The 13,461-nt window shown below is 34.3% G+C and overlaps 1 protein-coding gene across 1 annotated transcript in view; it reads left to right on the forward strand.

The window, feature by feature from the left end:
* LOC114046108 (unconventional myosin-XVI-like) overlaps positions 1-13,461 on the forward strand; it is a 682,808-nt gene that overhangs the window by 402,329 nt on the left and 267,018 nt on the right. The window lies entirely within an intron of this gene.

A 13,461-nucleotide genomic window follows, 5' to 3' on the forward strand; every position in this document is an offset into this window, starting at 1 on the left:
GAAGGAAGGAAGGAAGGAAGGAAGGAAGGAAGGAAGGAAGGAAGGAAGGAAGGAAGGAAAAGAGGGAGGAAGGAAGGAAGGAAGATAATATAATGCAATGGAAAAATCACTATGCCTGGAATCTGGAAGGACCTGAATTCATTTCCGCTTTCATAAGCTATGGGATCATAAGCAAGTCATTTCTAAACCTCTCTGAGCTTCATGCTTTTCATACGAAAAAAATATATAAATAATAATCACCACAGTACTATGACTTAGGAGTTATTATGTGGATCAAGATAATGTATGGCAAGTACTTTTTAAACCCTAAAACATTTTTTAAATCCTTACTTACTATCTTAAAAATATGTTATTTAAAATTATTTTAAATTTTAATTTAACATTTAAACATATTTTTAAAATATTCCTTCTCTCTTATTTACCTGTACTGATGCCAGCAAGGTTTATATTGGAGCTGACTTTTCTACTGATACCTATGTGCTTTCAATATAACAAAGCTCACTAGATGTTTATACTGATAGTACAATTTTTGGCCTTGGTCAAAAGAGACAATGTCCCTCTCTGACAGGTGGAAGTCTTTAAACTTCCCTCTTTAACATGGTATCATAGAGCTCATTCAAAAATTTCAAGTGCCCAGAACAAAACCTGCCCCTTTAAGGTAGCTTATCCTATTTTGGTATTGGAATAAGGTGATTTTATTGCTGTTTTCATATTGCCTTATTCATCTTGCTTGCTGCTAAAATATTTTAATTAACCACGAATTTTATTATCTCTGAGGTTTTTGAGGTTTTATGTAACAGAAGGTATAATTTGTTCTTCTGAAAAATGAATAAATAATAAATCCTGAGTAAAACCTGAACATCACCTTCATGAAACTATGAGTAATTTTCAAGCCTAGACCTGGTTGCATAAAAATTATGAAATGAAAAGAAACCTTTTTCTGAAAAAAAAAATTCTTGCCCTTTGCAGTTTTCTTTTGCTATTAAACACAATTGTGTATAGTAGTCATTTAGGAGGAAAAAAAATAAATCATTTTCTTTGAGCAATATCCAAATCCCATCTTACTCACACTGGATTTAGCAAATCCTTATATTTGCATCTGAAGCCGTTAAACTATTTTTTTATTTATATAGGAATATATTTTAGAAGACTAAGGTACTGAAATACTTGAGGGTCTTTCCCATTCCTTAACTCACTCCAAATTTCTTTTTTTTTTAAGTTTCAGTCTAACATTATTCTTCTAACAATCATTTTTTTTTTCAAAAAGCACTTCATTCTTTAAAAAAATAATCAAGAGTGAATTATTTTTGCCTGAATTTGGCACTCTTCATTGACTAAATTAACCAAATAAACAGAACTAAAAAAAAAATCCAAAAGCAAGAAGAAAAATTAATGGTCTTATCCTTTTTTTACTTTTCCTATTCAGAAAATGAACTCAGTATGTTTTTCTTCCATAATTATTCCTTTTGAGAAGCTTGTGAAAAGGCTAGAATAGGGACAGATTTAAGTAGACAGTAAGTACTATTATCTGGAACACCACCTCAAATCTCATCACCCTTAAGTAGTTCTATTACATTATCTGCCCACTAGTGCTGATTTAAAAGTTAATTTGTTTTAGCTAAATGAAAATACTAATCAAAGCCCCCCTTCTCTCACTGGTGCATCTCTGCTTCCCCTCACCTCCCCCCACACCCTCTAAAGATTTAAGACAATTCTCAGACCTAATGTCAATTGAAGTAGTTGTTTGACAGCTATTTGACTAATCAATGGAAAGACCCATACCAGATAATTTGTGTTCTAGAATGGATTATTTTGGCCAGAATTTGGCATTCTTCACTGATTAAATTAACCAAAATAACTGTCAACATTTCACTTCATTTTCAAGTAGATACAGAGTGGCTGTCATCTCTTTTATTAAGAAATGGTAGTATACTAGGAACTTAAAAAATATGTCCAAATTCATTGACAACAAAGCCTCTCCAACTATACACAAATAGCTAATCTAAGTATCACCTAGGTTTGTAGATTTATTTATGGAAGTTTTAAAGGACTCTAGAGGTCAGGCATTAAATCCAATCCTGTGTCTGGAGGGTAATTCCCTCCATCACATCATCCTTAAGAAATAATGACAGCTAACATTTACATAGCTCTTTAAGGTTTGCAGAAACCACTTTTCATATTTTAACTCATTTGATCCTCACCCAAGATAGGTGCTATCATCACTATCTTGCAGATGGAGAAACTGAGTCAGAGACAAGTTAAGTAACTGACTTGCACAGAATCACACAACTATTAAGTATGTGAGTCTTGGATTCAAACTATCTTCCTGACTTCAGATTCCATGTTCTATCTGTTGTGCCACCTAGGTGTTTCAAGTAATAGTGTTCTCAATATTGTTTCAGTGATAGCAGGGAATGTAATGAATCTCTGAGTTACCATCCTTGGTTCATCTGGTAAATATATAAATGTTTTATTATTTTAAATAATTATGAGAATTTATAAATCCAAAACATTTTCCCACAAGAATCTAAAAGAAAAAAAAAAACCTGCCATATTAGAGATACCAGTAATATCACAATAAAAAATATTAATGATGTATATGCATACTAACAATTTCCAAATTTCTCATGGGATATTACAGCCAAATCTTTATGAAATGGAGGCTTTGTTGGGATAAAATGTAGTAAAGCCCAGTATTGACAGGAAGTTGTAGGAATTTGGAGAGAAAGTCAAAGGTTTGTCAAAACAAAAGCCTGTGCCTCAGAAGTTAAAACTATGATTCAGCACTGCTGACACAAGCTTCCTCCAAAATGGTTTCAAGAGAGTTGACAAGGACTTGGAGAATTTCCCTGCTTACAGGTTGTTTTCTAAAAAATAAAATTTACTGGAACTGTAGGTCAAAAACAGCGCAGTTAAACTTAGACTGAGCCTAGACATAGGGGGAAAAAACCAGGAGACAGAAAAATGTCTGGTTGACCTATTTGAGCTCATCTTATAGTGATATAGTAGAACTTCTTTATTGTCCATGTCATTGAAAGCATTCATCAAGCATCTAATTGTGCAAATGATATCCTTGGCACATTGTACAAAGAGGATACAAACTTATAGTCTTTGCCTACTTGGAGTTTGCAGAGAGGACTCATTTTGCTTGTAATATATTAAAATTGCTTGTGGTTACATGAAATGCTGAATGTATTTGGATTCCATTCCTGGGAAGTAGACATATGGTCTTAAATAAAGCTCTACTCTGCTTGAACCTTTGGACAAGGAAACATGTAACAATAAGGAAATTCTTCCTTTTGGATTTTCTCTACAAATTTCGTGTATATTTTCTAAAACCATAAGTTCACTAAAACGTAAGTGTATATTTTTAAAACTTTGCAGCTATGCATTTGATAAATAAAACTGTAATCCAAGCAACATGCAGTTTTTCTACAAATTTATCAAATTCACTCTTCAGATATTTTAACAAAAGCCACAATAGGATATCTTCTTGTTAGAAATGTTCATTCCTTTCTGACAAGGTAATTTCCTAGGGTGGATTTATTTTTATAGAAACAGACACTGTTAATACTTAAGTAATATAATTTTAATATAAGTGAAACCAGTTTAAAATTTATTTAAAATGTTATAGAAGTAAATATTTCATAGAAACCTATTATGTCATTGGTTTTTTTTTAAAGGAAAAATAACCAAAGGAAAAAAAAATATTTTTGTATTTTCCCAATCCTAACAATAGAAGGAAGCTTATTTCTAGAAAAAAATTGCTCTTAAATTTTTTTTTTAGCTCTTAAATTTTAAGGTGATATTTTATAACAATAATTTATGCTACAGCAAGATGTATACATGAAAATATGTTATTTACTTATAAATAATTACAGAATTTCAGAATAGGAAAGGACATCATAGGCCATTTAGTCCAATATCTGCTTAATCAGCAATCCTTTATATTACATTCCCAATATTACTAAGCATCCAGATTTCACTTAAAGACCTCAAATGAAGAGAAACACAATTCCTGAGTAACATTAATTGTTAGGATATTTTCCTTTACATTAAACTTAAATATCCCTCAATGCAATTTCAATCCCTTGTTCATAGCCGTGTCCTCTGGAGTCAAGAAGAAAAATATTTACTTACTTCAGATGACAGTCTTTCAAATATTAGATGACTTCTATCATGACCTCCCTGTCTTTTCTTTTCTAGAGTAAACATTTCTAGTTCCTTCAACTTATTTTTATGTTACATATCCTCTAACTTATCCAGTCCCCTCAAGTGGTCACCTTATAGATTCTCTCCAGTTAATTAGTGCTCTACTAAAATGTTGTTTCCCCAAACTGACCAAACATTTGAATTGGAAAAAAAAATCTATGTGTTCTAGATACTATATCTTTTTTAAGGAACCTAAGATTACCTCATTTAGGGGTAAGGGGAGATTTCATGTAGCACTTTTGATTGTTACCGAGTTTGAAACACTCAATCTTTCCATCTTTTTCTCAAAAGAACTGTTGTCTACCTATACCCTAGTCATCAAAAGCATCTCAATCCCTCTGGTGAGGACTTTTATACTAGCAATCAGGGCTTTGTCCCAAGTCACAGATTTCTAAGGATAGAGGAGAGGAAGGGATATTTCAGCGCTAGGCAACTGGCAGAAATTCTTGAACTGTGTGATGTCTCTTGCACCATTGCCCAACCACAAACTGAAACTCCCAACGCTCTCTCATCATGGCAGCACTGGCCTGGAGCAAACTGTTTCCCACCAGCACATCCTCCCATCACTCCTCTATGCACATCTACTCCCTTCCCCATGATTGAATTTGCCAAAAGTAGTGACTATTATATCTATGATAGAAAGGGAAAGCTACAAATAGAAATTCAGGCTGAAATATAGGGCTAGGAGCCAGCATTAGATTTTGGTGTATTAAACATATGAGAACTCTAAAGAGCTATTCTATAAAAATAAGCCTTCAATTTATATCATGTAAAATTATTCTTATTTTTAGTAGAAACTGCACCTTAAATAATATTTTTTGTAGAATTATACTAATGGGTTTTATGTTGGTTAGTATAATGGCTTAAATTCACTTTTCTTGGAAGAAAAAAATAATGAGTAATATATACAACCATGAAGCATTCAGAAAAAAAAATTAACATTGTGAATAAAGGTGTGTTTATATGTGTATACAATACATGTATACACACATATCATGCACATATATACCCACATATATAAATTTTACATATATAGTGAATTATGTAAAATGTTTTAAAAATTTGTTTCAGCTGAAATTTTGATTATTCATCACTAAAGTTATCATTTCATTCTATAATTTGACTGTTTTTTAATTTTCTAGTCAATTTCTTAAGTTCCAAAGTCTCACTTATCTGCTTCATAGGAGAACTTATCAAATGAGTTAGAACCATGAAAATTTTGGACTTACTTTATGAGTCTATGATGTTTTGAGTAATGGAGCTAAATGTGATGATTGTAAGAATAAATACATACATAATTGATGTCCATATTTTAAATTTCCATCATAATGTCAAGGTCTATTAATAGGGATATATTGTGAATTTTTGGTTTTCTATTTATATCTAACTTAAACTTTAATTTTTAAATTTCTTCCTTAAATATCTTTCATAAGTCTTTTGTTATACCCCATTGTTGAATTTGAAGAAATCACTATTTTTCATTTGATTCTAATGACAATAATAACAGTATTTGTAATCTAGTTTAATTTTTACAAATCACATTACTTATTTTATTTGGTTCTTACATCACAGCAACCCTTGTAAGGTAGGTGCTATCATCATCCCCATCATATAATGAGGAAACTGAGTATGAAGTAGGTTGAGTGACTTATCTATTATCACATAGCTACTAAGTGTCTGAAGGAAGATTTGAGCTCTAGGATTCCTGATTTCAGGTCCAGAAATCTATCCATTTTGCCACCTACCCAACATTTGAAAGAAGTTCTGTTTCACTTGATAATTTTCAAATGGTGAAAAAAGAGACAGGAAGACGGCAGTAGGAGTTGGAGAATGGAATGTCTAACTTTTTGAGGAAATTGTTAAGCAAGCTGTAAAATTATATACAGGAACAGAATCAAAAGGTAGAGGCACTACATGTGAGGCACAGCATTTGTATCTTCCTTCCATTCTGTGACAGGGAAGAGGGAAGGGGTAAACACTTACATAGTACCTAAAATGTGCCAGGAACCATTCTGGGTGCTTTGAAAATATTATCTCATTTGATCTTCATAACAATCCTGTGAGGTAAATGCCATTTTATAGCTGAGGAAACCGAGACAGAGAGAGATAAAGTAACTTGGCCAGAGTCACTCAGCTAGTAAGTGTCTGAGGCCAGATTTGAACTCCAGTCTTCCTGACTCCAGGCCCAGTTTTCAGATTATTACCAATAGACAAATACAGTAGAATAGCTCTTGACAATAGTCTAAGGATTAAGTGTGCTAAGAGAAGCCAAGTGTGATTTTGAGGGAAGGAAAGAGGTTGCAAACATAAAATAAAATAAAATAAAATAAAGGCAAAGTGTTAAGAAAGTTTATCTTTTTAACTGGTAGTTTGCCCCACATACCTGCTAAGACTAGTGAGGGATATGTTGTCAGAGCTTATTTGAAGACTCTGAGTGAAAGCTAAATAAGGGATTTATGAAAGCAAATGTTAAAAAGATCTTAGAACACTAAACATTCAAATTTAACTTAAAGATTATTTTGTTTTGTTTTGTTTTCTCTTCTAATGCCTCATACTGGCATGGAAGTGACTGAGATTTTGAAGGCTAATGTTAGGAGGGGAAGAGTTCAGGAAGACTGTGCCATGCCATTATGCATCCTGAGCAGCACCTTTGTTTGCTTTTCATGAACCAGTCAAATATAACTCATATGTTGAGTCTGTCACCAGAAATTTGACTGCTTACTTAATAATTTGGAGTGAACGTGAGAATGGATAAATATATAATATGACTCTTAGTCCTGTCAGTCCTCTTTCACTTGCACATTGATGATGAAAGAGTGACCGAAAAAAAGAGCAGGGCTTGTTAAGCATTAAACAGTTTTTCATAATATATAAAATTGTTAATTTAATTCTTTGTCTTCTTCATGTGGGATAGTTGTACAATAAACAAGTTGACACATGAATGCAGATTTAGAGATATATACATATTAATAGTATCACTCTTTGTGAAAAGGAAGAAATAAAAATTTATAGCTTGCAGAAAAACAACTCAGGATTTTTCCCCCAAGAATAAAATAAAGGTTTTATATGCCCAAAGACACAAGACATGTCATTTCATGGAATACTTGCCTTGTATTGTTACTGTAAGTGTAAGCATATCTATGAAGATAATAATATACACTACCATCTGTTGAAGAGGAGAAATGAGAGAAAATGTCCTATGAAGACCCTGACAAGATATGCCAAATTTAAAGGCAATATATCCCTTGAAACTTGATAACGTCAATGTGAAGATGTTCATAGGAAAGGATAATGAAAATGTTTCAAAAAATTTGAGGTCTTAAAGGCAGGTTCTATTTTTTTTGTCTTTTCTTAGCATTTAGCGTGTGTTTGTGGAACATAGTAGGTGCTTAATAGTTGCTTGCTGAATGAATGAACAAATGCATGAATGAATGAGTGAGTGATAACTGATGATTGGTGATGATTGATGATGAGATGACTGAATGATTCTCATTGAAGAAATTAATTAGAACAAAGGAGTATAGGTTAATTAGCAGTTTCACACTTACATATCATGACTGCTTTATTCAAGAAGCATTTGGGAAGGTAGATGTGGAAAACATTGCACAAAAACATACACATATAGAATTGGATTTATTTTTAGAGATAGGAAATACCTAGTTACCCACCTAGCAATCATTTTAGGGTTAGCTGGTGATGGGTTGTTACACTTCCAACTGTTTGGTAAATAGGCCATAAATAACAATAAATTTAAAAAGTATAAGATACTGCATGTAGTTAACAACAGATTTAACTCAGCTGTTTAGACATGTTTTTGACTGAAAAATGAAAAATGGATTAAAGAAAAAGAAATTGACTCATCACTATTTCTTAGAAAATGTGAATTAACATAAAGTCAATGCAAAGAAGAGTCCAGAAGAAGACTAAAATAGCTTCCATTAGCTAATGCCTGATTTCCCTATCAAGCAGAGAGACAAGGCTGCCAAAGACAATGTTGCTTTAGAGTGCAGCATTATTTTCAAAATGTTATGCAGGATGATGGTGAAAGATTATGGGCGACCAACTCAATGGCAAAATATTTCCTTTTAGAATTCACTTCAAGGTTCAGTTCATATGACAAGTCCTACAGGAGGACTTTGATGATCTCGCTCTCCTTCCCTCCAGTTAATAATAAACTCTCCCTACTCAAATACTCCCTACTCAAAATCCCAACACATATATGCATGCTTATGCATGCTATGTCCTTCTTAATACAAGCTCCTTGAGATCAGGAAACATTTTTCATTTTACCTTTATTTCCACAGTTTCTAGCATGATGCAATCTTATAGTAGATGCTTAGTAATGTTTTTTTTAATTTGATTGAGGAAAAATTATCTGCTGTGTGACCCAACTAAATCAGATCACTAGATAATATTTTTAGATAAAACTGAGAGGACAACAAACAGATGTGAAATGGAGCAGTTCTCTCAGCATTTCTTTAATGATGTATTCTTATTAATGATGACAGTTAAACTACTACATTTGGACTTTTATTATCTAATTATCCAATGTGCTATGTGATGATAGTGGCAATAGAATTTAAATAAAGTGAGAAGAATAAATGGACCTGATTAAATATGGAAGATAGCCATGCTAGAGGAAAGTGTTTTTTTTCAGGATATCTCAAAGAAAAGAACATTGTTAAGAGGATGGAAAAGACCAATCAATCAATCAACACACATTAGTTAGGACTTACTATATACCTGACTTTGTGCTAGGTTCTGGGGCTTTAAAAAAATGAAATAATCTCTATTCAAAAAGAGTTTATGATCTATCAGTGGAGATTGCATATATATATGCAAGTATGTACAAAATAAATCCACAATAAATACAAGATCATTAAACATCAAGTAATTAGAGGGTTGAACATTCCAATTTTGGGGGATCAGGAAAGGCTTTCCATAAAAGGTGGAGCTTAAGCTGAATCTTGAAGGAAGATACAGATTCTTTGAGAAAAAAAAGGAAAGAGTATATTTCAAGTATGAAGGTCAGTCAGTGCAGAGGTATGGAGAAAGGATATATAATACCATGTATAAGGAACATAGAGAAGGCCAGTTTGGCAGGACTCCATAGTGTAGGGGAAAAAAAGAAATAGATATACATATATATATCTGTGTGTGTGTGTGTGTGTGTGTGTGTGTGTATACTTATATAATAACTAGCTTATGAAAGACTTTAAAATACAAAAATAAGAAATAATGTCTTATTCTAGAAACACTAAGGGGCTATTGGAGTTATTGAGTAGAGTCCCTGGAGTTTTTCAACAGGAGAGTAACATAGTTACTCTCTATAGTTACTACCCTATCGATACTGAGGTTCTTTGAATGCTCCTGTTCGCTCCTATTGGTAACACTGAGCCCTAGAATGGTACAAAATCTTTTCAGTAAAATTCATAAACTTTCAATAGAAGTGATTTTTAAAATTAGAAAACATCCACTGGGAAGAAAAATACATGTTGCCCAAATAAAACAATCAGTTTACAGGAAGCCTGTTGAATAAGTCCATTAGCATCTTTATCTTGGACATTCACTCTAGATGCTTAAAAAACTGGACCAGAACTAAATAACAAGTGGAAGAGAGCTGTATTGCATTTGGGGAATTACAGCACACTTAAAACAACCTCAAGCTCCTGACCACCACACAAATCCACCTTTTTTAACACTAAAATTCTCCTGGTGATCTTATATGGCTGTGAATCATAGTATCAACAAATCCTTACCTAGAGGAAAGGATATAAAAGACATCCTCAAGATTTGTATGACCAAGATAGATGATGAACTTATCACAGAGCAAGCACTAGTTTCACTGAAATATTAAAAGAAAAAAAGTATAGATTAGGTGACACTATTTTTTTTAATGCTATCACTCTAGAGCAACTAGTTGTACAGTGGATAGAGCACTGATTTGGGAGTCAGGAAGTCTTAAGTACAGATCTAGTCTAGCTTCAAATAGTTACTAGTTGTGTGACCTTAACTGTTATCTATGTGCCTGAGTTTTCCCAATTGTAAAATAGGGATTATGATAGCACCTATGTGAGGATCAAATGTAATACTATCTATGTAATGCTTAGCACAGTATCTGACATATGGTAGGTACTTAATAAATTCTTGTTTCCTTTTTGTGTAGAAGCATAAGTTAATAGAATGGTATATGTCTGCCTCTCTGAGTTTTCATAATAGAGAAGGGTTAACTGCTGATCTTAAGCTACCATAAAAAAGCATTAATGGTTGTCTGAGTGTGACTATTCTGGCTACAAGCATAGCATCTAGCAAATGCAAATTTATTTAAAAAATTGGGCTGTTCTTGAACACCTTTTGCCATTTCTGTTAATGGAAATACATGTGGATATAATATGTGAGTGTGTGTATAATTTTAGGTATATATATATATCTATATATAATCATATATATTATATATACATATAACTTCAGGCATAAGCATTTATGTTTAATAATAATAACAGTAATAGATAACTTACTTGTCCCCTCACCTCCAATCTTTCCATTCCTTTGGCTCCTACTCCATGATCCAGTGACAATTGACTCCCTTGCTATTTCTTGAACAAAACATTCCACCTCCAGATTCTGCATGTGTTTATTTGCTGCCCCCTGTGCCTAGAAGTTTTCTCCCTCCTCATCTTTCCCTTCTGGCTTGAATAAATACTAATTAGTTACTTTACCATTATTTATCCAGATCTATCCTGTCACCTTGTTCATGTTTTAAAGGTCCCAATGGTGAGTACTTGGAATCTGCTCTGCAGAAACCAAGAACACAATGCAGAGGGGCAAATTTATGGCAATACGAGCACTTTTATGTTTCTTGGGTATTTCTCTCCTAAAATTCAGAGGCATCTTTAATTGACTTCAGGTTCAATAAGAAAACTGTAATGTCCCCAAACACATTTTTCTGTAAGATTCTTGGCTATCTTCTAATGGGGCTAGCTATACAACATCAAGGCAGATAGTTTAAAAGCACAAGTACACAGAATCAGAATTCTCTATTGCAATTGCTTGCTAGCCTTCTATTTAATCAACTGAAGGCATTTTCCCCCTACTTTTCAACTGGTTATTTGGGCAATGGATAGATTCATCTATAATTGTCTTCTTCCTAATGTTAGTTTGCCCTTTTAAAGTTCATCCTGTGATACGGCTTCTGTGTTAGAACTTTTGTAGGTCAAACAGTGAGAACCAGAACAGAAAGTGTCCCTTTGAACAATTTAAAAGAGGAGAAAGAAAAAAAAAACTTTGAGTTGAATTTTTCAGATATACACTTTACTTCAAAATGATTTTGAAGCACACTTTGAACTGTATAATTGTGTTCCCAGTGATTCACGTTAATACTCAGTCTTGCTCTCCCCTGTTAGAAATATAAATGTATATTTAGTTTTAGGCAGCACCTCTGAAATAAAAGGCTGCAAGCTGAAAATCACTCCACAGTCTACTTGATTTCATATCAAGCCATATTTTTTCCCTACAGGATTTTAATAAATTACAGAAAGGACATTTTGTAGAAAGGAAAGAACATGATGTACCATAATAGGTACCAATACACTGCAAGCATTTCCCCTTTGTCACAAAAACTAACCACTGTTGGATGTTGCTATTGAAAAAGTCTTGGAGTAAGTTAAAGAAGTTAGTTGTTTTTTGTACTATTTCATCTGGAGGAGGTAAAAAACAGGAATATTTCACCCCAGTATGTTCTGAAGAGAAAACTCTGTTAAAAAAGTTATGGGAGGAGGAATTAGCTCTGCCAGAAATTCAGACCTAATGTCAGCCCACACTAACCTACATTTTGAAAAATAAATTGTATTGTTGTTTTTTTCTTTTATAATCATGATTGTTCTGGATATGTCCCACCATTGCCCAGAAATGATCCTTCCTTTGCAACCAAGGGGAAAAAAAAAGATAAAATCAACTGATACAGTGGCTATCTGATAATTTAAGTAAATACTTTACATTTCGCACTTTTCAAACCGGATATCTCAGAACTATCTCCAAACCAACATGTCCAAAATTGGACTCATTTTTTTTCTTTTTAAATTCTGAAACCCTTCGCTCTTCCAAATGCCTCAACCTTCCAATCTTGTCTATTTGTAACTTGGCGTTATCCTCAACTCCTCACTCTCCTTCACCTATTTCCAATCAGTTGCCAAATCTTACTGTTTCTAATTTCACAACATTTCTCACATCTGATCCTTTCTGTCTGCTCACATACTACTCTATCTTCTCATTTCAGGCCCTCATCACTTCTCACCTAGATCATTAGAACATCCTCTTACCTGAGCTCCCTGCTTTGTATCTCTCCCTACTCCATCTTACACATACTACCAAAGTATTCTCCTTAATTTCACATCTTAGTGTGTTACTCTTTACTCAATCAGCTCCAATAGCTCCTTATTAACATTAGGATTACATATGAACTTCTCTGTTTAGCTTTAAAGACCCTTTAAAGACAATTTCTAGTGCCAAGATGGCAGAGTGAGGAAGGAACCCTCTGAAGCCTTCCCAAATTCCCCTCCAAACAATAAGAAAAACACCTCAGAATTGGTCTAGGAGCAGGGAAGTAGCGTGCCATTTGGCAGGAAAGGTCTTTTCACCAGGGTGGGAGGGGACTGAGGTCCATGGGTGGGCACAGCATTAGCCAGCCTCATAGCAGTGTGGCCTGCAGTAAGTGTCAAGCCTGGGGTAATCCACCAGAAAGGCCCTGCCCTCATGCAAACCAGCAGTCCCCTAGGCAAATGAGCAGTCTGTGCAACAAAGCAAGATCCCACCCCAGTGAACCCACCCCCAGCACAAGCTTCCAACTAGGCATTGACCCTATTGCTGACTAAAAATGAAGCCCTGAGGCTGGCCAACGGCAAGACCCCACCCCTGGGGCCTATCAGCAGAGAGAGCCTATTACCATAGCAACCCAGCAGTAAGGCCCCACCTCTGGAGCAAGCCAGCAGCTAAACTCTACCCCCAGGGGGGCCAACAGGGAGGCCTATACCCCAGTACAAATCAGAAGGTACCCTCCAGCCTATCCTCCAGTGAAAACAAGAAGCTAAGCCCTGAAGCCTAGTGAAAGCCAGAAGTATGTCCCAGGGCCCCAGCACAAAAAGCTTGGGACAGTGCAGAACCAGAGCCCAACTCTCACATAAAAACACCAAGTCACAAAAAAGGTAGAAAAAAATAAGCAAACAAACAAACAAACAAACAACAAAAGACCTT

The sequence above is a fragment of the Vombatus ursinus genome, unplaced genomic scaffold, assembly GCF_900497805.2.
Source record: "Vombatus ursinus unplaced genomic scaffold, bare-nosed wombat genome assembly UNPS02014781.1, whole genome shotgun sequence".
In the NCBI taxonomy this organism is placed as follows: Eukaryota; Metazoa; Chordata; class Mammalia; order Diprotodontia; family Vombatidae; genus Vombatus; species Vombatus ursinus.